The sequence below is a fragment of the Corvus brachyrhynchos genome, unplaced genomic scaffold, assembly GCF_000691975.1.
Source record: "Corvus brachyrhynchos isolate BGI_N302 unplaced genomic scaffold, ASM69197v1 scaffold200, whole genome shotgun sequence".
Lineage (NCBI taxonomy): Eukaryota > Metazoa > Chordata > Aves > Passeriformes > Corvidae > Corvus > Corvus brachyrhynchos.
Window position 1 is genome coordinate 1,549,518 of NW_008236184.1, and position 25,844 is coordinate 1,575,361.

At 38.5% G+C, this 25,844-nt stretch overlaps 2 long non-coding RNA genes across 7 annotated transcripts in view; one reads left to right on the forward strand and one right to left on the reverse strand.

The window, feature by feature from the left end:
* The window catches only part of LOC108447456, a 96,885-nt gene extending 80,126 nt beyond the window's left edge, over nt 1-16,759 (forward strand). The window contains exons 1-5 of one of the 2 annotated variants that reach the window (XR_001863023.1): nt 408-2,885; nt 3,955-4,790; nt 7,770-7,864; nt 12,512-12,603; nt 13,980-16,759. This is a non-coding gene — a long non-coding RNA (uncharacterized LOC108447456). Of the gene's footprint in view, nt 1-407; nt 2,886-3,954; nt 4,791-7,769; nt 7,865-12,511; nt 12,604-13,979 lie in introns of those variants that run through there. The other variant, XR_001863024.1, reaches the window with a different exon arrangement.
* Nucleotides 1-25,844, reverse strand: part of LOC108447458 — an 85,554-nt gene that overhangs the window by 49,640 nt on the left and 10,070 nt on the right. For all 5 annotated transcript variants that reach the window (XR_001863031.1, XR_001863026.1, XR_001863036.1 and 2 more), the window contains exon 2: nt 25,007-25,817. This is a non-coding gene — a long non-coding RNA (uncharacterized LOC108447458). The remainder of the gene's footprint in view (nt 1-25,006; nt 25,818-25,844) is intronic.

Here is a 25,844-nt window from a genome sequence, read left to right on the forward strand (position 1 = left end):
TAATGAAGGAATGGTCATTAAACTCGCGGGATCAAATATTAGGCAAGATGGAACTGGGAGGTATTTAATAAAGAGGCCTGAAAATATGAACTAAATCACATATATTCATTTAAACTGCTGGCTAAAGCCCAGCATATTTCAAAATAGTTCACTGCTGGTTTAAGCCAGATGGCATGAACTGGGAAGGAGAAGAATAAGCAGGTTTTAGCTTGCTGCATAACTTTACAGAATTCTTTTCTACTGTAGATTTATTTTTCTTAAACACTTTAAAGTTCACACATTCTGTTGGGACTGCAAAAAAATGTTCTCTAAGGGAGTGTGAGGGTGTTAGAGTTCTCAAAGTGAACAAAATCCACACATTTTTAAGTGAAGTCTTCCATACCTTTTGTCAAGCTGAATCTTCCAGGATCGATACCAAAATATTAAAACAGTGGATTTTAAAAATATTGTTACAAGAGGTGGTCCTCATACCTGTATATTAATAACACTATTTTTTACAGGCTGAGGTGAAGCTGATCTCTAAAACTGGCTGGGACAGTCAGAGAATGGAATTAAATTCTAGGTACAGAATATTGGGTGTAGCATTCCTCCTGCACCTTGTCACATCCTGAATCTCTCTAGACATAGTTCTTCAGCAGTAAAAGCCTTTGTGCTTGCAGTATTTGACCTTCTCTTTAAATTCCTGTCCTGGACCCATCTAGTTCTTTGTGCTATTTGGCCTTTCTGGAACAGTAATGTATCTTCTTCTGTAGAGATCAGCTAGATCTTCCTTTTGTACTGTGTTTGGTGATTGGAATTATGTGATTGTGGTTGAAATGTTTCAATGCAGTGGGGCTGAGGAAGACTTATCTTCCCAGGTGTATGTGTCATTTGAGAGCACCTTTGTTCCCTGGGCTCACTCCAGCAGTTCCATATGCTCAGCCTGGGGCTCTTGTGAATTCAGAGGGTTTGTAGGCAGTGTTTATAAATGCTGAGCATGTCCTTCCTCCACCTGTGGTCTGTGTTCCCACAGTCTGAGAAGGAAACAGCAAGATTATAGGGAGAGAAGTGGATGATGTATCTCTGAAGTGAGATATACAAAGACACACAGTGTTTCTCAGCTTTACTTGGGGTTGACCACAGAGGGACTGCAAAAGGCATCTCCCAGCAGTGTCACACAGTGTAGATGTTCTCAAGGCTGGAGAGTGAGCACAGCAGATAACTTGGATCAGATCGATTGAGTTGCAGACAAGACTGCTTAGAAATGGAAATGAGTGGTACCACAGTGGCTTCTTACAGAGCTGCAGATGGAGCTTTGGAGCTGTCTACAGCTCATCTAATTGAAGAGTTCCAGTGAGGTGGGGAGATGGCCTACAACTAGTCAAGAGTCAATTTAAACACGAAATGTTTGCAAGCATAATGTTCAGTCTGGTTTCCATCTACATGTGGTTGAAAACTCCTTGGTAATTTTCTTATAAAAACAGCCTATAAGCTTGTAAATTAGCTCTCTCCTACTTTTAAATATTGCAACAGAACATAAAAATGGGAATAAGGTATCCTGATCGCTCCTGCGGATCATCATGGTTATGTTCCAAGTGCCCTTGTCTGTTCTAAATTATTAAAACTGGATAAATTGCATGTATGTATGGTTGCACATCTAGCCAGGCAAAGCACAGCAAATCAGGGCTAGCTATGGCTGCAAAAACAGGATAGTTAAAACAGCTTTTTTTCCCCCCCATGGGTTTCTGAAGAAGCCCCTTTGTTCAGAATCCACTGGATTTTGTGAAGAAACAAACAAATCACAATATAAGAAATATGGTGGAATTGCAGTATTTGATGAATATTGGTGGATACTGATACCTGGAGCATAGTAAGTACCAAAAAAATTCAAGAGGATATATGGATATTCTTTTTCTCAAGTTTTCTATCTTCTTATAATCCATTTTAACAAAGACCAGATAGACATTTGGGTTGTAACTCTCTATGCTGTTGACCCAATCAAAAATGGTTTGAATATATCCACACGTAAATATTTCCATCCATGTGTACATACGTGAGTATTCACCATGGAGTGGGGACCAGCTCTTTAGAAAGTCTGAATCTTGGAGCACGTAGAAAAGATAAAATCAGTATAGTTGAGGTACCAATGTTGGAAGAGTGATAGGTGCATAATAAATAATCCATAGGTTAAGATAAATTTATGCAAGTGATTAGATGAGTAGCTTTGCACAACAAATGGAGAAACAGAAGAAAAATTATTAATGATAACTTCAGAAGAGGCTCATGATACCAAATCACATATTCATCATGACCTGCTTCTTTTGCTGCAGTCATGATATACATTTTATTCAGATTACCTTACTGTTGGATTAAGTCACCAGCTTTTTTACTGAAATCAGGATAGCCAATGTTCCCATAATTAATTTGGAATTTATGAATAGCAAAATCAGTCTGTTTTGTGGGGTTTTATGTCAACAAGCTCAACAAAATCACTTATTTCTCCTGTCTTGAGACCTTTTTGTCTAAAATGCTACAGCAGAAGAGCAGCAGTGATAGAAAATAGTTGCACTTTACCTTTTTAACAGACTTGTATATGTTTGGTAAATTAGAACTTCTCCTACTGAAAGGCTGGATTTATAACCAGTCACGCGAGGTTTGGATCCAAGCTGTTGTACATCATCAGAGCTTTCAAATGATGTATCAGGGTTTTTCCTCTCCTTTTAAACCATCTCTTACATTAAAACACCATGTCATTGTTGTAATGACTTCTTGTGAATGTCTTGTTGGAGTAAAAATTTTCTTAAAACATTATTTAAAGCCATTACTCAGTATACTTGCTTTACTTTTATAGTAGCTCTGGATGCCACAGTTTTAGCCCATGTCAGAGAAAGTTCCTTCCAGATGAGGTAGGCAATAATTGGATTTCTATGTATACGAACTATCTTTCAAAACTGTTTCGGTGCATACTCACATGACTGATATCCTCATAACCATCCACCCTGAACTACATTCAACTTTCCTAAATGAGATTTTATTGGAACTGATTATGATTAGATAAATGGGTGACTTCACTAATGTATAATACACTTTTCAATTATAGAGTATGTATGATAATTTACATTTCTTGTTTGATAGTATGATATTTATGTGACATATTCTGGATGAGATCTGCTGCTGTTTACATAATGGCCTTACTTTTCTTTTAAATTAAATCTGCTTTCAACTTCTTTCAATATATTTAATTTTTTAGGATAAACAAAGACATTACAAATCCACCTTAATTTACCCTTCAGTGGAATGAAATCTCTTGGTGGATAAATTCTGGTCCCCAAATTTGTTGCCTAAGGAGACAAATTCTATCATCAGATGAACAGATGAACATAATGTGGCTTGGAATAGCACCTTCCCCAGTGAAGTGTCTGCAGAATCAAGCAGCCATTATCAAACTGACAGCTGAGAGACTGTTAGAGAAAAATGAAATTTGATGAAGAAATAGGGTTTCTCCTTTCTTGCAGTAAATCTGATTTATGCCTCCTGGGTTAACAGTTTTCTTTACATGTAGAGATTTTGCAGGATGCACTGGTAATTTTGAGATAGGCGAGAATTAGAGCATCTTCCCTGGCAAAGAACCTCTGGGCAGAGGAAATAAAAAAAGTATTTAATGTACTTTTTTTCCCCTGCCTTTACAACTTTTTATCTGGTGTCAAAACCTAAAGAAGTCAGAAAAGAAAAACTTTTCAAAACCCAAACTCAGTCAGAAAAGAGAAACTGTCTAAAGATGTATCAATAAATTTATCGCTAAATAGTTTTTAAACTTTATGTTAAAAAAAAACAAAAGAAAAAAGTTAAAGTTGTGGGTCATACCTGTAATAAATAAAGATACTTGAAAACTATCATATCACCAAATTTAAAGTGGTCAACGTACTAGAGGAATACATTTTTCTAATGTAATATAATCTCTCTGAATGCTTCCAGGAGTCTGCTGATGACACAACGCTGGGAGGAGCAGCCGATCCCTCAGAAATCTGTGCAGCCTTGGGAAGGACCTGGGCAGGCTGGAGAGATGGGCAGGGAAGAACTGGCTGAGGTTCAACAAAGGCAAGCACAGAGTCCTGCACCTGGGGAGGAATAACCCCAGCACCAGCACAGGCTGCGGTTGACCTGAGGGGAGGCAGCTCTGTGGAGAAGGACCTGGGGGTCCTGGTGGACAATGAGCTGTCCCTGAGTCAACAGTGCCCTGGGGGCCAAGGAGGCCAATGGGATCCTGGGGTGCATCAGGAAGCGCAGTGCCAGCAGGTCAGGGAGGTGATCCTGCCCCTCTCCTCAGACCTGGTGAGGTCCCTCTAGAGTGCTGTGTCCAGTTCTGGGCTCCTCAGGACAGAGAGACAATGGAGCACCTGGAGCAGGTCTGGTGGAGGCTATGAAGGTGATGAAGGGACTGATGTACAGGAATTTCTACCTGAGCATGAGGAAGAATTTCTTTACTGTGCAGGTGACTGAGCACTGAAACAGGCTGCCCAGAGAGGGAGTGGAGTCTCTCTCATGGGAGCTGTTCCAGAACCATCTGGACACAATCCTATGCCATGTGCTGTGGGATGACCCAGCTTGAACAGGGAGGTTGCACCAGATGACCCAGTGTGGTCCCTCCCAACATTTAAACATTCTGTGATTCTATGATCAACAAGATTTCTTGAAATAAAATCACCAGGATGAAATAGAGTGTAAGAAAGTTCAAGATAGAGGCTGATGTGTCAGAAACCCATGAATGCTCCATAGTAGCTTTCCCAAAAGGAGAAAACCCAAAAAAACAGGTAAGTTGTGCAGTTGTAGTGAGGTGTTCCCTTTGTGTTCCATTACTCAGTATTGGTTTCTTTTGGAAATGGTAGTTTTTCCAGTCAGGCACTATTGCCAGGTGCTTACATGGGACAACATACTGATACTGATCATCTCTGTATTTGTGTGTGTGTGTACATGTCTATATATAGTATGTATATATATATGTATAGTGTATATATAATTTACACACACATACAATATCCTAAAAACTGACAGAAATTCTGGTACCCCTGTAACATGTATAATGAATTTATGTTTAGCCAGTACGGAATTGACATATGACACCAATACTTGGCTTTTAATTCTTTAAAGGCTTTAAAAAAACCCCAAACCGGATGCTTTTGCAGAAGCTCTGCAAAGAACTGAGAACTCACAGCCCTGTTTTTAAGAAACTTTGAAGACTATGACAACATTTCTTCTCTCCCCCCCCCCCCCCCCCATGGCAACCAACAGAGGCAATTGGTAATAGACCTACTTCACATTCCAAATTTTCAATTGTTTTGAGTATCCTTCTGCTTTAACCATTACTGGCACAAGTCCACTGGACTTAGAGAAGGAACAAGGCCAGCTCTGGGGTTAGCTCAACAGTACTATTTCAAATATGGACACTGAAATTTCTAAGGTTAAGAGTTCGTTAATAAAACATAATTGTGTGTACTTTCTGCTTCCATAAAATGTTTTATAACTTTATTCCAGTTAATATCCTTGTTGTGAGATTGCTGCTCTGGGTCTGTAACTTGTAAAAATATGTGAGTTAATGAGCAACTTTCATGGCTTTTGCCAAGTTACTGAATTATATTAATAGCTGATTGCAGCCTGCTATTTTATTAGGACAGTATTTTCTTAGCTATTGACAGATATATTAATGACACTGATGAACAAACTAGCAGTTTTAGATTGAAGTTAGGAATTATTTTTGTAGCAGAAATTAATTTTTTCCCAATTTAAAGTTTACTAAGGGTAATGGTTTTAAAATAAAAGAGGGTAAATTCAGACTCGATTTATGAAAGAAATTCTTTATGATGAGGGTGGTGAAAAACCAGAACACATTCACCAGAGAGGTGGTAGATGCCCCATCCCTGGAAACATTCAAGGTCAAGTTGGGTGGGGCTCTGAGCAACCTGATCTGGTAGATGACTTAGCTTGCTTGGGGGGTGTTGGACTAGATCTATGAATGTCCCTGCCAACCCAAACTCTCCTATGACTAACTCACCATAAGTAATTTGAATGAAGATATCCATGTCAAGTTTTTTGTGAAAGAGGGAGGAATAAGAGAAATACTTTGGGGTTTCTCTTTGTTTAACCGGCACAGCTCTCTGAGGAGGGGCATCCTCTTCATTCTGTTTCTTAAAGTTCCCAGAACTGTGAGGGCAAAACACAGCCGAAGAAGTGTCCTTGTCTTAAAACCGATGAAGCACACCAGCTATGTAGTGCGTAATCCCTGAAATGTTTCATTATGTAGGATTGGGAAGCAGGAGCTACAAAATGTTAAGCTAGAGGGGAAGCTATGCTATAAAATGCTGGTTCGGAGGCAATCTGCATCTGTCTGCAAGTCCCTCACTTTAAAGTCAAAAGATGGTCTTGTAGGAGCCCGTGACTCCAAGCTCCTCTGGTGTGATCTGTGGATGCTGCCCTCCAGAGAAGAAAAAGGACGGTAACAATCTAGATGGTGGTTTGAGAAGCCCTATAGAAAGCTTACAGAGAAGGCTGAATCCCATCTCTGCTCTCTCGCTGTAAGGCAAATCAAATTGCAGAAATGATGTAATTTTGGGCTTCAGTGAGTAAGCACATGTGGGCTGGAAAAGATACAGTTTCATGCATGATGCAATTTGTACAGTTAGAAATGGTAGTTCAGAGGAGGGAAAGTAGACCAGGTTCCTCAGAGTCCCATCCAACCCGGCCTTGAACACTTCCAAAGATGGGGCATCCACAACTTTTCTGGGCAACCTATGCCAGTGCCTCACCACCCTCACAGGGAAGAATTTCCTCCTAATATCTATTCTAACCCTGCCCACCTTCAGTTTGAACCCATTTCTCTTTGTCCTCTCTCTCCATGTCCTTGTCCAAAGTCCTTCTCCAGTTCTCTGGCAGTCCTTTTACGACCTGAATCTGATTCCTCTCTCTAAATCAGTTCTCTGCCTTTCAGTAGCAAACTACTGAAAATGCAGGTAATTTGATTAGGAAAAAATCAACCCTTGTGTAAAAGCAGACTATACACTTAAAGCGGTATGAGGCAAAGTAGCTATATGAGTCTTCAAAACATAAACATAATTCTCTTCCTCCTTTAACAGGACACCACCTGCTATTCAAGTCACTAACTATTCTGATTATTCTAGACAAATTTCAGTGTGCATTTTCTCATGTCTCAGTAACAAGGGGTGTGTTTGCCCCAAAATCGCCCTACTACAGCTAAATGTGAAAGCATGTGTATTTGATTAATATTGGGCTTGGAGTTTCTTTACTGAAATGAAACAGGAATGCTCCCAAGAAGTAAATACTTAAATAAGCAATAATGCTGACACAAGTAAGAGGAATGCTGAATCCACAGAATGCGTTATTAACAGCATATTAGTACTCACAGTGGCTGAGACATGTAGGTAGTTGTGCGTGCTGTAAATAATTCTCTGGCTGTCAAAATAGTAGTGCCCAAGATAGTTGAACCCAGTGCAGGCAAAATGGCATGACCCACTTTATTTTCTTTTAAAATCATGACTCACTCATGAACCAGTGGACAGCTCTTTCTAGATTTTAACAATCTGTTAAAGCAGTTGGGCAAAATCCTTTTCACTGGAAGATTACTGATGACCTCTGTTTCTGTCATCCTCATCTGAATTTGGGGGTGTGTATATACATATATGAAGCCTTTATCATACCTTTACATTTCCTTTCAGAGATTTCAAAGCATAGTTGCTTTGCCCCCCTGACTTTAAATTTGTTCTTGTGCTTCTCCACAGAAATAACTTCTTTTCTAGCCTATCTTGGACTTATAAGAACTTCCCAAGGAGCAACCAAAAAGAAATTTGCTTCAAATTAAAATTCTTGAATTCAGGTATGATCATGCAAACAACAGGCAGAATTTATTCAACCTTCAGCCAGCTGCTTAACCAAGTTGAAATTATTGATAGCCCATCAGCAATGATCGAGATGGAGAAGCTAAATGAAGAGGTGCCTTTTTTTTGTTTTCCAGCCTCTGCCCCTGTACCACCACCCCCCTTGTTTTTTCTAGGTAAGAGAACCATTGAGCTGGTAACAAGACTTGAAATGCAGTGTCAGCTCAGCCAGCGTGGTCAAGGAGCTCAGCTGTAGAAGGGAAATAAAACTGTTAAGTTATGACTGCCCTCCAATCAGTCACAGGGGTAATGATGTTTGGCCTTAGTCAGGTTATATGTGTCAGTAAATACACATCTCTCAGACAGCCTTTAAGACAGCCTTAAGATCATGCTTATTGTTTTATATAGACGGGTCGGATGCTGATATATGGCAGTCATAGGCCACTGAAATAAATTTCACAGCATTCAGCAGGTAAAGTTAATCTCAATAGAACAGAATGTGACTGCACTTTTGATAGAATATTCATTTGACAATGATGGGGCATTTTTTCTCTGTTAGGTTTTGTGCAAATCACTCAAATGCAGATGATTTTTTCCCCCTGCTTTGATTATAAATTTGCTGCTACCTGAAGTGACCATTTACATTTGGTCTTTACAGCTGTGGCAAGATAAAAAATTCCAGTTTATAAACAACACTGTGTTCACCTTGTTCACTTATTCTGTTCACCCTGCTCACACATAAATCACTTTCAAAGGTAAGGGAATCTCAGAGTTCTAAGTTCTGCCGATGAAATTTCAGTCATGTGTGGGTGATAACAGGAACTTTGTCTCAGGAGCAAAGGACTGAGACAAGACCTTGCCAAGAGAGACATTCTAGACTTACAGCTCTGTGAATTAAAATTTTACTATAGGCTTAGACAAATATTTTTTAACATATTCTTTCTGATAATGTTATTTAAGTTTTCACTTAAGCTTACTGCTAAGGACTTAATATCCTTTGCAAATATTGGATCACACCCTTCATTACTGTAGCTTGACATTAAACATTAAATTCACTAAGTCTCTCAATAGCATTTTTATAACATAAATTGGATTGTTATGAAAAGCAGAAGGTTCCTATTATACCAGATTCTGCTCTTACTGTTATTCAGTATTACCATTCCACAGAGTAAGAGAATGTAAGAATACAGCCTACATGAATTTCATGTAACACCAGTGCAATTAGACTAGAATTTGATAAAGCTATATGTAGTACTTACTCCCTAAGTAAAATGTGCTTTGGGTTTTAGAGTATAATGCAAGGTTCATTTTTAAATTCATCAAAATTATGGCTGTAGGCCTAGGGTTAAACGAAAGCATCAAGCTGCCCTGCCCACTGGTGTAGGAGCCTTTAATCCTGATCTAGAGTAACAAAACTGTTCTAGTTTAATTTTGTTTAATTTAGTAGGATTTATCAGAGCAATGGCTTAATCCTAAAGTTTTATTTTGTGTTCACATTGTCAAATATCAATTAAATTAATAGAAAATTGGTCTGGGTAAAGACCAAAAGTGGAAAAACAATAGGTAATGTCTAGAATTGAAGGCAGGTATTGTTGATAAATTGATTGTATATCAGGCTTTCAGTGTTAACCTTTGTTGATGTTGTTTTGCCAGGTTTTTTGAAGTTGTTGCAGTCAATGAATAAGTTAGACTCAGAAACTGTAATATTCATACTATAGCTGTTTATATCTGCTAAATGCTGATCCAGGTCCTAAGAGAAAATTATTATAATGTCAATATAAACATACCAGATTTTACCTTTCAAATCTGCTTGGAGAATTTTTATGAGACTGTAAAATATTGAAGAAAATTTTTTTCCTCTTACATGGTATGAACTAGTCTACATTCACAAATTGTTAAATTTTTTTTTTCCTAATATCTGATTTTCTTTTAAAGAAGATGCTCTAATATTCTGGGTTTGTACAGCCCTTTTTAGACAGGTCTCCACAGACATTACTGAATGATGCTCCATAAGCTTCTAGATACAAATGTCATCAGCTGAAAAATTCCAACTATTACCAGAAATCCCATAGTTAAATGAAATCCTCTACATGTGAAAACTGAGTAAGAAATGAGAGTTCATGTTGTCTGAACTATAACTAGGCATGAAATTATTCAGAGACTTTCCATGTGATCATCATATGCTGACTTTCACCTAGTAAGGCCCGTTTCAGGGCAGTGCTTAGGCAGGTATTTCAAGCTATCAACTACTGTAAACTGTGATTAAGAGCTTTCCTCGAGAGTGACCCTAATTAGCACTCCCAGGTCTGAAATAAGCTACGCTATGTCTGCAGATAGACTTAATTTGGGGAACACAGGCTCAGCTTTTCAAATTAACATATTAAAGCTTTGTATTTTCCTCATTTAACATATTACGTTCCTTCAGAGAAAGAAAAACATTTAAAACTATTTCTGAACATTTTTGTCAGGGATTGCTGTATTTTAACTCTTCTTCCTCTCCTAGTCAAGTTTAAAAAACATTAAGTTCCAGGTCTCTGAATTTTCTATTATAGATTTTACTGGCCAATTCTGACTGTTCTTCTGGTTAATATTTGATCAGTGTCTGGAAAGGCACTGATCTGAAGGGAACATATGATCAGTAATGACTTTGATAGTTCCTGTCTTGCTGAGAGTTGGCTCTCTTATAGCAATGCTTTAAAGGCTATGAAATTGCTTCTGTGTTTTGCAGTAGTGTACCTTATATTGAATTTCAAAAACTGTAAGTCCATATGTGGCATTGTTAATGTCAATGTTTTATGATTTATTTTTATTTACCTTTTTCTAATTACATGTGTTATCACCCAGAATCATAACCAGTTCTCCTAAAAGCTCATTTTTCAATTTTTTTTCCTTGTTTTCTGTCAAATTTTTAAAAGCACATTAAAATAATTCAGCTATTAAAATCAGGTCTTATTTAGGATGTCTCTAGCTTAAAAAAATTTAAAAGCACCTGCATCTTTATAATGATTTAACAAAAAGTAAAAAAGGTTTCCTTGATGTGAATAGGGATCAGTAAGAATTTTTTTACACTGATAGAGCAAATTCTCATGAAGGAAATGCAAATCCTTCAAAGTGTTTAAAAGCGCCTTTTCAATCACCGTACTTTCATGTACGCCAAAATTTTTGCTGGCATGATATCAGACAGAAAACAAGTCAGCCTTTTCTGTAACTACCTGGGTGTGACTGGTCACTATTGATTATTACTTCTTTTCTTTAACATATTCTTCACTGAAGCCTAGTGATCCGTAGAGAACCATGGAAAGAAATACTTGCTTTGTTTCTCACAAATTATTTTTCAAGAAGAAAACAAAAACTTTTTCAGCTGTTTTTTCAAAGTAGTCTTTTCCAACACAAAGATATCCTCAAGAACTACTAACATAATTCTTTAACTACTAATGTAATTGTCAAAACTTCTAATGTAATTGTTTAACATTTTATAATAGGCTACCCAAGAACTACACCAATGCCCAGAAAATTAAAAGCAAATAGTCAAGTAGTAAATTACTAAGTTTACATAAATGATCTGGTAGTAAAAGTTCAAATCCATGCAAAAATGATTAATGCAGCATTTTAGGTTGATAGATGAGATTTTAGCAATATCTGTGCATGGGTTTCTGGACTGAGCTTTTTCTACTTATATCTTCACTGAACAGATTTTCAACCCTTGTACATAAAGCATATTTTTCTTATTTTTCTTACCAGGGCTTAACAAACTACAGCTTATTCACACATGGCTGGGGGGGTGGCGGGCCAGGGGGAGGTAAGAAAAGTACCTTATTACTGCATACCCAGAGTTCAGAAGACACCCTTTACAATGTTGATGTGATTTTTTTGTGTTCATGCAATTGAGGCAGACTTTGTGCCAAGGTTGGAAGGTACTCTGGGAGGAAGAGAACTTAGGAACTTTTCATAGTCTCTACTTCCAAACACACAGCAGATAGTAATTTGTTAGCTAGTTAACACAAAAGTTAATCAAATCACAGCTGGCTAGAGCCAAGACAGAAATGCCAACACTCTTTTGCTAAGCTGTCCATAGCAAATGCAGTGACTGATGTATGGATTTATCTCACGCCTGTGGAGATGGTCAGCTTCAGCATTAAAAGGAGGCATCTCTGTGGGTTACTCCACAAATTCAGTGTGACTGGTTTTAATACATTTACTGCACTGAATGCTTCTGCAGTCACTGCTGAAGAATAAATTTTGAAGGCTGGTTGATGATTCTCAGCGACCACTTCCTAGGCTATCTTTGCAACAAGAGTCAACTGTACTACAAGGCACAAATTCTGATTTTTGCTTTTAATGTTTAGTGGTCCATGGCAATTGGTGTAGATTTGGAATTGAAAAAACACTATTAAAACGTTCCAAATGGAGAACTGAAAAATACAACTAGGTGTAAACTGCGGTCTTTAATCACATGGCCATCATTGTGCACACAAATAATCTGTAGGATTTAATGATTTTCTAAAACCTCTATTTTTCTTGTGCTTGATTGCTGAAACATAGAACTATTCATCTTAATTAAAACAAACTATTCCGATATTTTCCATAGGCACAGTTTCTGAAGGCAATATAGCATTAGTTTCTGAGATATTTGTCTTGTCTTATAGAAGGTGTTTCATCACTCTCAGAGAAGCTCCCTGTTCCCAGCGAAGCTTCACAAACATTTAAAACCCCTACTGGAGGGGACGTGGATTTAACTGTGAGTCAACTTAGTTTTTAAACCTCATTACAAAACAAGAACACAAAAAAAACTAAACAAAAACCCCACACCCACTATTTTTTTTAAAATCAACTCTGCTCCCAAGTATGATTTCTCTTACAGCATTACAAGGAATAATTAAGATGTAAATGTAGTCTCTGTTTGCCAAATGGGAAACAGTATTTTTTACCAGAGGCTTCCCCCACCTCAACTTTATCCATCTAGATAAACATAATTAAGTAATGGATGATGGTTTGTTAGCATTTTATTACATGTGTTTGCAAGGGCATTAAGAATAATCATAAAATGCACAACAAATGTTATAGGTATTGAGGTTTTCACCAGTAGAAAACGTGACTTTTTAAAATCTGGGCTGGAAACATGTACTCCTCCTATTCCTTATTAACTATTAACTATTCCTCTATGCAGAACAGCCATTGAGATGCTGCTGTCTTAGTTGATTTACATACACTAATTGCTAGTTCCTATTAAGCACTGAGTGGTCACCTGCTCAATAATATTAATAGATTCATATTTTCAGATAGCAGTTATTCCCAAGTAGTAGGCAATAGGAAACATTAAATTCACTTTAGATTTTAGCAATGAAATTGGATTATCCTTTTGTTTAGGAACCTGTTTGCTGCTTTGCTGTTCAAGCAAAATGACCTAGTGAAGCTGTCAAAATTTACAGTATTCTGCATGTGTATATCATGTAAATGTATGTCTGTGTATATAGTTATATAATGGTGAAGATTTCAAATAGACAGGGATGGAAATATTTTTTTTCTGCACTTTAGCTAAATCACATGATCAAAATGTCTCTACCTGAGTCATTTATCTGGCTGAACCTTGAAAGTGGATTGAATTTTCCACAGACAGAACCTAAAGGAACAATTCATGTTTATGGCTCCATCAGTTCAAAGCAAAATCTGACCTGGCGTGGGTAAAATTCCTCACAGCGGAACTTCCCCCAGAATCCATTTAACAGCTTAGTTCAGTGGCTCAGCTGTACCTGAATCAGTGCACAGCTGACAAACCAGAAGACAAAAGGCTGGCAAAGGGACCTTGCTGAAAATGCTCATCCATAGAACAAGTGGCATAACCTGTCTGGCCTTCCCAACAGCACCACCTGTACATTCACAGCACTGCCTTGGCCTTCACAGCCACGGAGTTTGGAAGCACAGCTGGGGCCCTTCTGCTCCTGACTGGGTTACTCCAGTAAATATTACACTGAGTTGAGGCCTTTATATGGGTTGACTTTGGGCCCTATTTACCAAAGAGATGTCCCAAATCACTCATAGGCAACAGGTAAAAACCCCTTTTTCCAACACACTGACAGACTTGCTGACTCACTTGACTCTTTTACTCTCTCCTAGGTTTGGTAAGAACACTTCAAGTCCGGGACAGACAACCCTTGGAGATCTGAGTGCAACTTTTGGTACATGCTGGAAACACATACAGCAATTCCCTATGCTGCTTTAATGACAGTGTGGAGTGGCTGTTTTGGAAAAAACAAGTTCCTCAGTTTTGGAGATTCAGTTCTGTACCTGACTTCTGAATATACTTTTTTGGGAGGTTGTTTGTTCTGTTATAGCAACACTTGCCATTCAAGAATTTCCTGATTTTTCAAAACTAAAATACCCCAACCATCACAATGCCCTTCCTTTCTTTTACAGAATTCTTGATTCTCTACATAGGTAGTTTAATTTTCTAGAAAATGAAAAAAACTATCAAGAGAAACAGGTTTTTTACCTCTGTTTAATTCTTTGTGTTTTGAGTAGTGTGTTCAGAGACAAGAGGACCATGACGCTCTCGCTGAAGGTGTGAGCATGCAATATATGACGGAAAGTAGCATTAATACCCTGCCATAAGAAGGTGACAAATACAGACCTTAGAAAATGCTTTTAAAGATAAGTGTTATTTCTGTTATGCCATTGAAGAGGCACAGAACTGCCACTACTGGAATTTCAAATGAAACCTCAGTTTACTCCTGGAAGCTACTGATTTTCAGAGTCTCATGTGCAGTCTAAGGTCCTGAATTCTGCTTGCATTGTGTTTCTACTGACTCCACTGAGGACACACTGGACTCCAAGGGGCCATAATTAAGGAGGAAGGACAAATGCCCTGACAGGACAACTCTGAATATAGGATGTTATTGTGGATGTTATTTCTGCATGGTTTTGATGATAAATATTGTTCTGCATAAAGCAAAATAGTTGATAGCTCAATCTGATGGACATAATTAGTTCTTTTTTTTACTCTGTGTGTGTCTTTGTAACAGTTACTTCTTCATTACTGATACTTCTAATGTTAATTACTAAAAATTATTAGCTTGAACAGCACTTCATCCCAAAAAGGTGTGTAAAAGGGCATCAGTGTTGTCCTTTTGAAATGCTGATGTGGTAGTGTAAAGGCCATAAATCATTCCTGTGAGCCAAAATATCATTTGCTACTGTCAGAAGGCAAGTTAACAGTATTACAACTTTGTTGAAATTTGAATGCATTCCACGTTCAATTTTTTTAATAAGAACTGTAAATAACAGGCCATTTTGAAGTATAATAAATGATCCTTTCCAAAGTCTAATGATAGCTTACTTTAGTTATAGCCATTCTTTTATAGCAATAGACAGCTTTAAAAAATCATTCTTGCCGCATACACATAATTTTAAGGAGCTGGCATAAAGTTTTGGAGCAAGTCCATTCATTTAATTTACACAGACAGGATAAGTACTAGGAGTATCTCTGATGACCTAAATCTCATTTTATACAGAAAGCTGCCTTATCTTCTGGATTTTGCACATAGTATTTTCTTCTCAGGTATTTCATATTCTAGAGAGTTCCTTTCTACTTAGGGTATTGTTTATCCTCATTGATCAAACTCATCAATCAGAGGCTAAAGATTTAGTGTGCCTCTGGTTCAGTATTTAAAAAAAAATAAGATTAAAAAAATTAATGAAGGATCTATTAAAAACTTTCCTCTGAATTTGCAATCTCTGAAGAATCATATTTTCCAGATATTATTGGATCCTAAAGAGTAATATTTAATATTTTTTTAAATTAAGTAAAGCACCAATTCCAACTTAATCACTCAGACTTGGAAGTTGCAAATTTAAAAAACACAACAAGATTTATTACATCCTTGAGAGGTCAAAATAACGCAGCCATATTATTAGCATTAAAGACAGCATTATAGTGTTCTTCACCTACATAATAACAGGTAGCTATTTTCAAGTGAACTAAGCTTCAAGTGTTCTGAAAAAAAAAAAAGAGTAGAAAAACCAAGTCCCCTTCAAAGAAATCCATGTATTTTTCTAGCCCTGGTGAGGCCGTGATTTTGTTGTTTGAAAGCAGAAGGATGAAAAATACTACATGCCTTAATGCATCATGAAAAGAAATGATAGGATAAACTTCAGTTTGAAACCACAAATATCTGGTGTGGAAGAAGAAAACAAATGGGTTTTCACTATGATGTTTTGACTGCTTGTTGTTCCCCCTTACTGCAGTTTTAACAGTGCCCCAATCACCACAGGATGGGAGCATGTTATATGGAGACTACAGCTATGAAAAACTCTCAAATTAGAGTTGTGGCTGAGGAAAAAAAGAGAAATTATTTGTTATGAGCGGGTATTTTTTTTTCCTTCAAATTTTGCTGGTGGTCTCATTTATTCTTGAAGAGGAAGATGTGACATTCTTGCTTCCCACCTTTGTCCTACAGGTCGACCATCACCTGGCACAGCCTTTACTGTCCTGTTTGCACTACTTTATTTTTTCACAAAGTGTAACTTTTCATGGTAGTTGGAAAGATGAAAAGCTGTTTCTGGAATAAACAGCAACACAAACCAGCCAATTCTGCGCAGCATAATGGGATTTTAATGTATTCTTCTTGTCGGCATAGTGTATTTCTGTGATAATTTTATGTGACAGCATAATTAAACTGGAAAACAATTCCCATTTCCTATGTATTTTATCTATTTATCATCATTTATTTCTTTACTTTCTTGCTCTGCTATAAATATTATTGTAAGGAGAGTTAAATAAGTTAAACCAATGCAATTACTTTTACAGATTGAAATTAACTTCATATATCAATTTATACTGGTTTGTATACAGCACCTACTATTTGCCCTGTACAAATAAATGCATTTGTTGCGGTATATTTATAGTGTCACTATGGTTTCCATGTTTGCACTCCTTTTGACTAATGTTCTATATGTTAAAACTTGACATTTTAACAGTATTTTCAAACAATTTCATTCATTATCAAATAACCATTTATTACATTGTGGCAATTTCAAACCATTTACTGGACCCTCTAGACATTGCTAAACAATGATTTATCAAGGAGTGTGCAAATTTTACTGCTTATCACAGCAAATACAAAAAGTAACATTAAATACTGACTTGACAACAGCCCTGACTAAATTATTTTCCTTTTTTAATCTTGATGAGTCATATTTAGTAATAGCAGTTTGTAAATGCACTGGAAATTGAGGCCAATATTCTAGATTGCTCTGTTACATGAGGTTCTTTCTGGTTTGCTCGGTTCTTTTGCATGCTTGGGGGATAAATTGAAGATTGTGGGACAAAACAGATGCATCTCTTACTGTCTTTTAATTTTCTTATGGTGCTTATGATGCCCCAACATTGTCCTGTGTGACATGCTTTTCACATTTCACTTGAGCATGAATCTAACAAAATTTACCTCTAGCCAAATCTGTATTGATTTTTGCCTACCTAGAGTGAATAGCAGCGAGGCAAAGGATTTTCAGTTCTGTTTTCAGGAAAAATGTCCTCCTTCCAAATATTCTTGCCAATAAGTAGAACTGATTTAATACTTTATGTGAACACTTGGCTGCAAAATGCTGCACTTTTAACAGCATTCCTTATCTCCCCCATTTCTATAGAATTTGAAATCCATACTATGTCTGTGAGAGAACAGACTGATACCCACAAATGACAATTAGGTCTCTGCAAGCACTTAGGTGTAAACTTTACAAGAAACAGTGTTTGATGGAGACATCCCCATTCTCAGTAGAGATCCATTAATTGCAGAGCTCAAACATTCAGCTCAACACAAAGCAAATTGAAAGGCTTAAATATTCCAGAGGATATTCACAGAAGGAGTTTCAAGGACTTCGGAGTCTTCCTCATTTGTGGGGTTCATACACAGACTAAAGCTGAACAAATATCATTAACACTGAATTTAAACAATCCCTAAATCAATAGCTCAGCATTGCTGGTTGATAGTACATTAACATTAAATAGCTCCAGAGAAAGCCAAGGCCTCACTGTGCAAAACTAACAAACAGCTCAACATCATCCTACACAGAATTTATAGTCTACACAGTTTGTTTGTGAATTGAGGTAATAAGGAACCAGAGAGTAGATTGTGATCTTCCTTAGCCAAGGTCATGAAAAGAGCAGAACTGAAAACTATACACAGATTTTCTACATGTCAGTCTGAATTTCAAAGGCATTCAAAAGGTTTTGATTCATTATCTCCAATCCAGGAGTGGTTATGAGGAGCACTTGTTCTGTTACTACTTCCATGCTAGAGCCAGGAAAGACAGCTTTTACTCATTAACCTAATAATGTAGTCATTTAGTTTAAATTGCCACAGCTTTCAGCTGCTTCTGGTAAGCCAGGCTATAAACTGTGGTAGAGGAGAAGCAGTCAACTTTTCTGCTCTGCAGCCTGTATCACAGGAGGGCAGCCTCTGCCAGAAAGGTGCAGTTAGGCTGGGGCACTTTGACAGCCGGTGCTGCAACAGCCAAGGTGCAGCACAAACTGGGCCCCTTACACTTGCAGAAAGGTAAAATCTTGTTTGCTTGCTGAAGGTCTTACAACCCCCAGTGTAAGTACTTCAGTTCTTTAATTTTACCCATGTATATCTGGTATGTTTAACCCTAGGACCTCAAAGCTTGGGTGTTTACCTGTGATGACAGTAAGTCATGTTTGGGGGGATGGAGTGGTTTCTTGAGGTTTATGTCTTGTTGGGTTTTGGTCACCAGCTCTACTAATGTTTTCTGAGAATTCTGCTAGACTAGTAGGGTATTACCAAGCCCAAAGTATGTTTATGGAGTACACAGGGAATGTTCATCCAAAAGCAGAAAAAATGATAATTAATTTTACCCAGCAGAACTGCTTACTTGTCTTCTTAATCTTAACAGATCATTTCTAAAAATTATTCATCTACTCCTGAATCTCAGTAATTTTAAACATGCCACTACTTTAAACAAAACTGCCACTGAATTCAGGGAGGCCGTATCGGGCACAAAAAGAAGTTTTGGCTTAAACTGATCATTGAATTTTAAGTGATGCCATATGATGCTAGAATAAATGAACCATTATATCAATGTCCCTGTCTCTTAAAAAAACCCCAAAATTTGTCTTAGAAAATGAAAGTGTCTGAGGACCCTGAGCAGTCAGGAGTATGCATGTACTCACTGGAGAAACTGAAGCCGGGTTCAATCCCAGGACAGAGCAGAGGGGTTGCTCAGAATCAGGTACTTCAAATTACAGCACTTCGGGCACAGGTGAGTGTAATGTAAGTGCCAGTGTGTTTACTTTCTTTTATTTTGGTCAGTCTAAATGACAAACTCCTAGGATTTTCAGGTTCATTCAGATCCAACTCTTGTTGATCCAGGAATTGATCCTGAGATGACTGGTCTTGTTAATCCATTTCCAGCTTCCTTTTCTCCAGTTTGCCTACTGGAGATTACTGTTCCTTGGTTTCCACTGGTCAGATTAATCATCTGACTTCTTTTTCCCTATCCCTATGAATTCAAGTTTGAGGGGTATTTTTGAGTGGGTTTTGTTTTGGTTTTTTGTTATATTTTGTGGAAGACTTTGTATGTTACAATCCATGGAGCTTCAGCAACCATCAGCTATCAAGTGTCACTTTTGCCTGATTAAGGCAAAAATGGTTTTTAATATAATCAGGGTTAACAGCACTCCCTCTTAGAATGCAGAAATGGAAAAAGAATTTTATTAATCTCTGTGGCCAGCAGCCTGGGCACCAGGAAGAAAGTCATCAAGGCAAGCTCTTTCCTCACTTAAGGAGATATTATACAAAACATTAAACCCAATGAGGGTATCTGTCAAAATCTAAGAGACTTCATCTCTGCTGTTATCTACCTTCCATTACGGATTAATTTGACACTAATTGCAAAAATGATTTAATTTAGCTAATCTTCAAAAAATACTGTTTGAAAATTAAAATTAATGTCCAGGATAAAATCCAAGTATTCTACCTGAATAAAAGCTTGGACATGAAGGGCCTCATGCAGAAAGCTTAGATAGGATTTACCTCAAAAAACTGCATTTAACACATAAAGCAACAGAGAACTAAAAATTAATTTAAAGAAGAACGTGATAGGTATCAGTGGAGGAAATATCAAAGTTGTGTAGTAAGAGGGGATGGCAAAAAACCAAATTTGGAGCACTTTTAAAAGAACTTCGGGACTGGTTTTTTTGATCTAAAAAACCTTAAGAAATTACACAACTTTTAATTGCACACTTTTAGTTATCCAAATAGCAGAACCTAGTAAGTCACATACTCATCAACTATGTACTGGACAAACCAGAGAATGTGATTTTTAGAAGCAGCTTTGTAGTTCAAAGGTCAAATTTGTACCAGCAAACTAATCACAGCTTTGTGATGTTCTTCCAAGTTCCTATTTCTGATAAAGGCACTGCATAACATGATAGATTCTCATCTGTACCAGATGGTACAAGTCCCTGAAGAATCATGTGCCAGCTGTTCACAGGCAGAACACAACACACTCCAAGCACAGTTGCTCTTTCCTCTCACTGTGCTCCCAGCACAGCAAGGCTGCACTGACACTGGGGCTGGTGAGCATTCAGAGCAGCAGAACCTGTGTCACAGGCTCTCTGTGTAGCACATGTGTGACAGGTCACAGCTCCACACTTCGTGTTCTTCCTACGAGTTTTTTCCCTGCATTCCTTTCCCCTGTTAAGTTTGGCCAAGCTAGTCTCCTGGGCCTGCCTTGGGAGGGTAATGTTCTCCAGCATACACAGAGTATGGTTTCCTTTCTCCTGTTTGCATTAAGTGAAAGGGTGCCACATCTTCCCAGTGCCACCAGACTTGCCTTGCTCTGTAGGCCAGTGGGAAACCCAGCTCACCCACCACTGCACTACTGCCTGCTTCCCTTGTGCTCCTGTGTGCCTACCTAACATAATTAGCAATGTGTACAGCTTGCAAGGGACAATAAGGTTGATTCTAACACATGGCTAATTAAGACATTACAGTTAGCTATTTGCTAGGCTGGCTCAGGGGAGTAGTAATAGGATATGGAGTCTTTCACCTTAAGTTCAGCCATTCTTACCCCCAAAGGTACTGGGGTAGCGATCAGTAATTTCTCATTAACCCTGACACAAACTGAATCTGACTCCACTCAGGCATGCGGATGAGTTCTGAGCACTTGTCTGTCAACAAGGACTGTCAGTATCTCTGATAATTAAATTTCAAAGTGAAGAACCCCACTGCTGTGAGTGAGCAGCAGAAGTTGATGTTTCCCTGTGGCATTATTTTAACTCCTCTTTGTTGTTGTTGTTGTTGTCTCCAAACTCAACAACTATCATAACCTGTCATAATATCAGCAGATACAGATTTCGGCTTTGAAGACTACAAATTGACCATTGTTCTTAGGTTCCCAGCAAGACAAATAAAGAATAGTAATACCACATAAAAGCTGGAAAAACACAGTTTAAAAAATACCCAATCCAACACCTAAATTGTAATGAATCTCCAGGAGGCCCCTAATTTCATGATCCTACCTGCACTGCCAAGAATGTAAAGAATCATTGGCTCTTGACATCATTCTCTTGCCAAAGGGCAATTACCTATTCTGTATGCATTGCCTTAATCATGTCAAGTTGTGTCCCACAAATTTGCATGTCTCCCAAGGAATCACAGTGCATTGCCAGCAGCCTGATAGGCCAGATGAAAACAATTTCCTGGTGTGGGTTTACACCAGCTTTTGGCTTCTGAGCTGCTTTAGCTGTAGTTGCTCTGCAAAACAGCACAAATTCCCTCTCTGAGCTGTGCTGCATCAGGGATAGAGGGGGGAGTAAGCAGAATCTGGATGGATACATCGTCCTTACCAGAACTAAGCAATGCTTTCTAGATTAATGAACTGCAAATCAGCTACACAAATGAAACCACATGCTAGAGATAAACATAGTCCTCTGAGATGGGCTTGTTGTCAGAGAGGGAGAGAGAGCACACACACATGTGTGACGAGGCCTGTAATGAATGCCAGCTTCCCTTCTGCATCTCTGGGATATGTGAGGATGACAAACTCTCTGAGGAACAATTCCTTTGACTGGTTCGTTGAGGAAAGGAACTTGTCATGCTGCCAAGAATAAAACTGCTTCTGGGCTTAGTTCCGAATTTTATAAAGTGAATAAGTGAAAAATGTATACACATTCACTTCAGACCCAAGTCATGAATAATTAAAAGCATATATAATTGTACCCACTTTTCCCCTCAAGCTCAACCAGCAAAGGTATTTTCTGTCCATGTAACAGGGTACTTCATGTGTTTTGTTTTTTTCCAGGAACTGTTGGAAGTGAGCTGAACTGAATGCATCCTGCTTGCAAGTAAGAATAACAGCCTGACCATCAGAGCACACAGAAACCCAAATTGAGAACTCAACTGTTTCATATCAATGAAGCTTCAGATTTTCTGATTATGCATAAATATTTTCCTGGTGTGATTCATCCATAATTGATACTGGATTTAGATGACAATATGATAAAAATTGTAATATTAACACAGCATTATTGTAGACATTAATCTGATACTGCAAACAGCAAAGATCAGACATTTTAATAAGGCACAGGAAGGTAAGAATGTTTACCATGTCAAAAATAAATATGCAGAAAATAACCCGAGAAAACAAAAGTTATCTGTGCCTATCTATTTCCCTTTCCTGAGACAGGCACACTTCCCAGTACAAATTGAGGAATGTGAGTTAATGTTATACAACCACACATTTGTCTGCAATTCTACTGCTGTACTGGAATTATCTAGTGGTACACCTACCTGGAAGAAGCAGATGCAAGAGATCTATTGCTTTTATTTTTATGCATTATTCCCACAATTAATAGGTCCCCCAGTTTTCAGCCAAAATGAAATTCAGGATTAATATTCACTTTTCTTGAGGGCACAGAAATTAGCAAATATGGTATGAATAGTTGTGTATTTAGTACCTTTCACTTGCTGTACAGAAATCTTATTTAAAGACTAATAAAAAACATTGATTATTTTGTTTACAGAATTTGTTATACATGCCCTCCCTTCCAAATATAGGAAGTGTCTCATGGGTAGCAAGCTGGCTCTTGCTTCCTCTCATACCAGTATAGCTGTTTGTAGCCAACACACTGTGATACTCTCTGATAGAGAAAAATATATAAAAACCCCTGAAAATCATGCACAGAGAGGATGAATAGATTGTATGTAGATAATAGCTACGTCATTGAAATGGCAAACGTCTGGGACTTGGTTTGACTCTTGGAAGGATACACATTCTCTTTATTTTTGTACTTCTCCAGCTGAATTCCAAACACAAGTTCTTCATTTAGACCTGACTTAGAACTTGGTTTCATTTCAACAACCATGTATTTGTTCAGAGATGGAAACAGACAAAACATCAGGGGGTCTGTGAGGGGATGTGAAGTGAAAGTCTGCTTAAGAACTAATCCACTACAGCATCGTGAGCTGTATCTGAAGCAGCTCAGGGAGCTTTGAGAGAGAGAATACAGGGACATAGACTGAGGGGAGGGTCACTTTTGGACCTATAATTTACCTCATGATATGCAAAGACTATGAAGCTCAGCTACTATTGCAGTGGGACACCTGATTACAACAGAATGGCTTAAAGAGAAGATGATAGAAATGTCAGAAGTGAAGCAGAATATTATACACTACCTACCTCTTGTCCACATACCTGAAAGCTACTACTCTGTAACACATTGATCTTGTCATTTTTTATCACTGTTGTCTAAGACAGGAGACAAATCAGTTGTATGGACTATAAAAGCAAGGTAAACTACAACCCAAAAACCTTACAATCAAAAAAGGGCAAAATAAAGTTGCAAAAACACCCACACAAAAGTATTTGGATTTCCTTTATAAGGGAAACGGCAAGGAAGAATTCTGTACAAATGCAGTCTCTACAGCCACCCCCAATGAGACAGACTTTCAAATTAATGTTTTCATGTTCCAACATTTCTGAGCTGTTGCTTGAACCACTTGAAAGGGAGGCACTTCCCATCTTGTTGATGGGGTTTTTTTAGATTACTAGAAAATATTTTTCTAATATGTAAAATGTGAAAGGACTATTAAAAAGGGGAATTTTTTTGTATTCTGCTACTTCTGATAACTAATTTCTGTTTAAAGGTTATCAGATCCCAAAATTGTGTAACAGTTGATTTCCCCCATGCACAGGACAAAATGCATGCAACAGAGCATTATTCCTTCAAGCCTGCTCTCTTTGGTAAAGCTTTCGTTTCAGAAACTGCTTATATTTGCAATTGTCTGATGTTTAAAAATAGCGTTATTCAACATTCCCTAGTAGTTGGCTCTGACCTCTTGTTTGCTTGTTCTCTCGGTTCCATTTGAACACTTGATGGATTTGCAGCTATCTTGTGCCACCCCGTGTAAGAGATGGGAAATTACACAACTTCGCTGACCACTGTGACCTGAATTTGGCATTGGTATTCTGCAGATGATATTTGTGCATTTTGAATACACTTTTCAGTTTATCGGCAACTGAAGCACATTTTAAAAAATACTGAAAGTATTTAATATGACACTTAGTTTTTCTTAAAACGGTATTTCTTTGTACTTAAGCTACCTCTTCCTTTACATTTGTAACTTTTATATGATAATATATGGCTCAGGCCATCTGCTGTGCATGGTACTAGTTCTTTATGAATATATTTTCAATATCCTAATTAATTTACGTTCATAATCGGGCTTTTTTTCCCTGTTATTTGTAATTTTTTTTCTTTGCTGGCTGGTGGTGCCTGCTTTCTTCTTTAGTGGTATTTTTCTTTCTCATGTTTTCCTCTATGCATTTTCTGCACCCTTATATTATCCCTTTTTAATTCCTTGCACACTTCTCCATTTCAGTTACATTCATTCCAAGTTCCTTTAGTAGCCTACAATAAAACAAACTTTGTTGCTATTGTGTCCATCAGGCAATAGATCAGCTGTGATCAAGGCAGTACCTGTCTGTATATTGTGTGTGTTAGTGGAAAGTTCTAAACCTTAGCCAAAACCTTAATTCTAGTTCTAAACCTTAGCCAAAACCTAGTAACTACTATTACCATTCTTAGATACGTGAAAGAGATAAAAAAATTTAGATATATCTACCTTCTTGTGATTTTACTGTGGTGAAGGTCTGTTTATTGGATGCTGTATTTATACAGCTGAAGTTGTAGCTGCGAATGATGCGGCGATTCCGAGGTTTTCCTCGTGAACTCTGCTACCGCTGTGTAGTGCTGACATTATCTTTGCTCTTTTCCCTTGTGCAGGAAGCTCCACTCGTGCTACTGACACTCATCTCACACGTTCTTGGGCTCCTGAAGCACCAGGCACGCCACTCCAGCCTTCCACACATAACGAGTGCATTTAACGTTTTCCATCCCGTGTCCCGCGGGTGACGGCCCAGGACTCGACCTCTCGGTCACAGTCCCCCGACAAGCGGGACGGGCAGTGGGGGAGGGCAGTGCTGTGCGCAGGGACAGCAGCTAATTAGCGTTAATCCCCTCCAGCCGAGGGCTGCTCGGTGCACGGCCCGTCCCCGCCGCGGTGGCAGCGCCCTTCGGCCTGGCGCCGTCCCTCAGCCACAACAGGAGCAGCCGAGGGCCCTTGGCCTGTTCAGCCAGGAGGAGGCTGAGGGGCGAACTCACTGCAGCTTCTTCCCGAAGGGCAGCGCAGGGGCAGGCACTGATCCCTGCTCTGTGACCAGGAACAGGGCCCGAGGGAACGGCTGGAGCTGTGTCAGGGCAGGGTACGGCCGGGTATCAGGAAAAGACTTTTCACCCAGAGGGTGGTCGTGCACTGAACAGGCCTCCCCGGGGCAGTGGTCACAACACCAAGGCTGACAGAGCTCCAGGAACATTTGGACAACGCTCTCGGGCACACGGTGTAACTCTTGCGGTGTCCCGTGCGCGGCCGGGAGCTCGATTGGACGCTCCTTCTGGTCCCG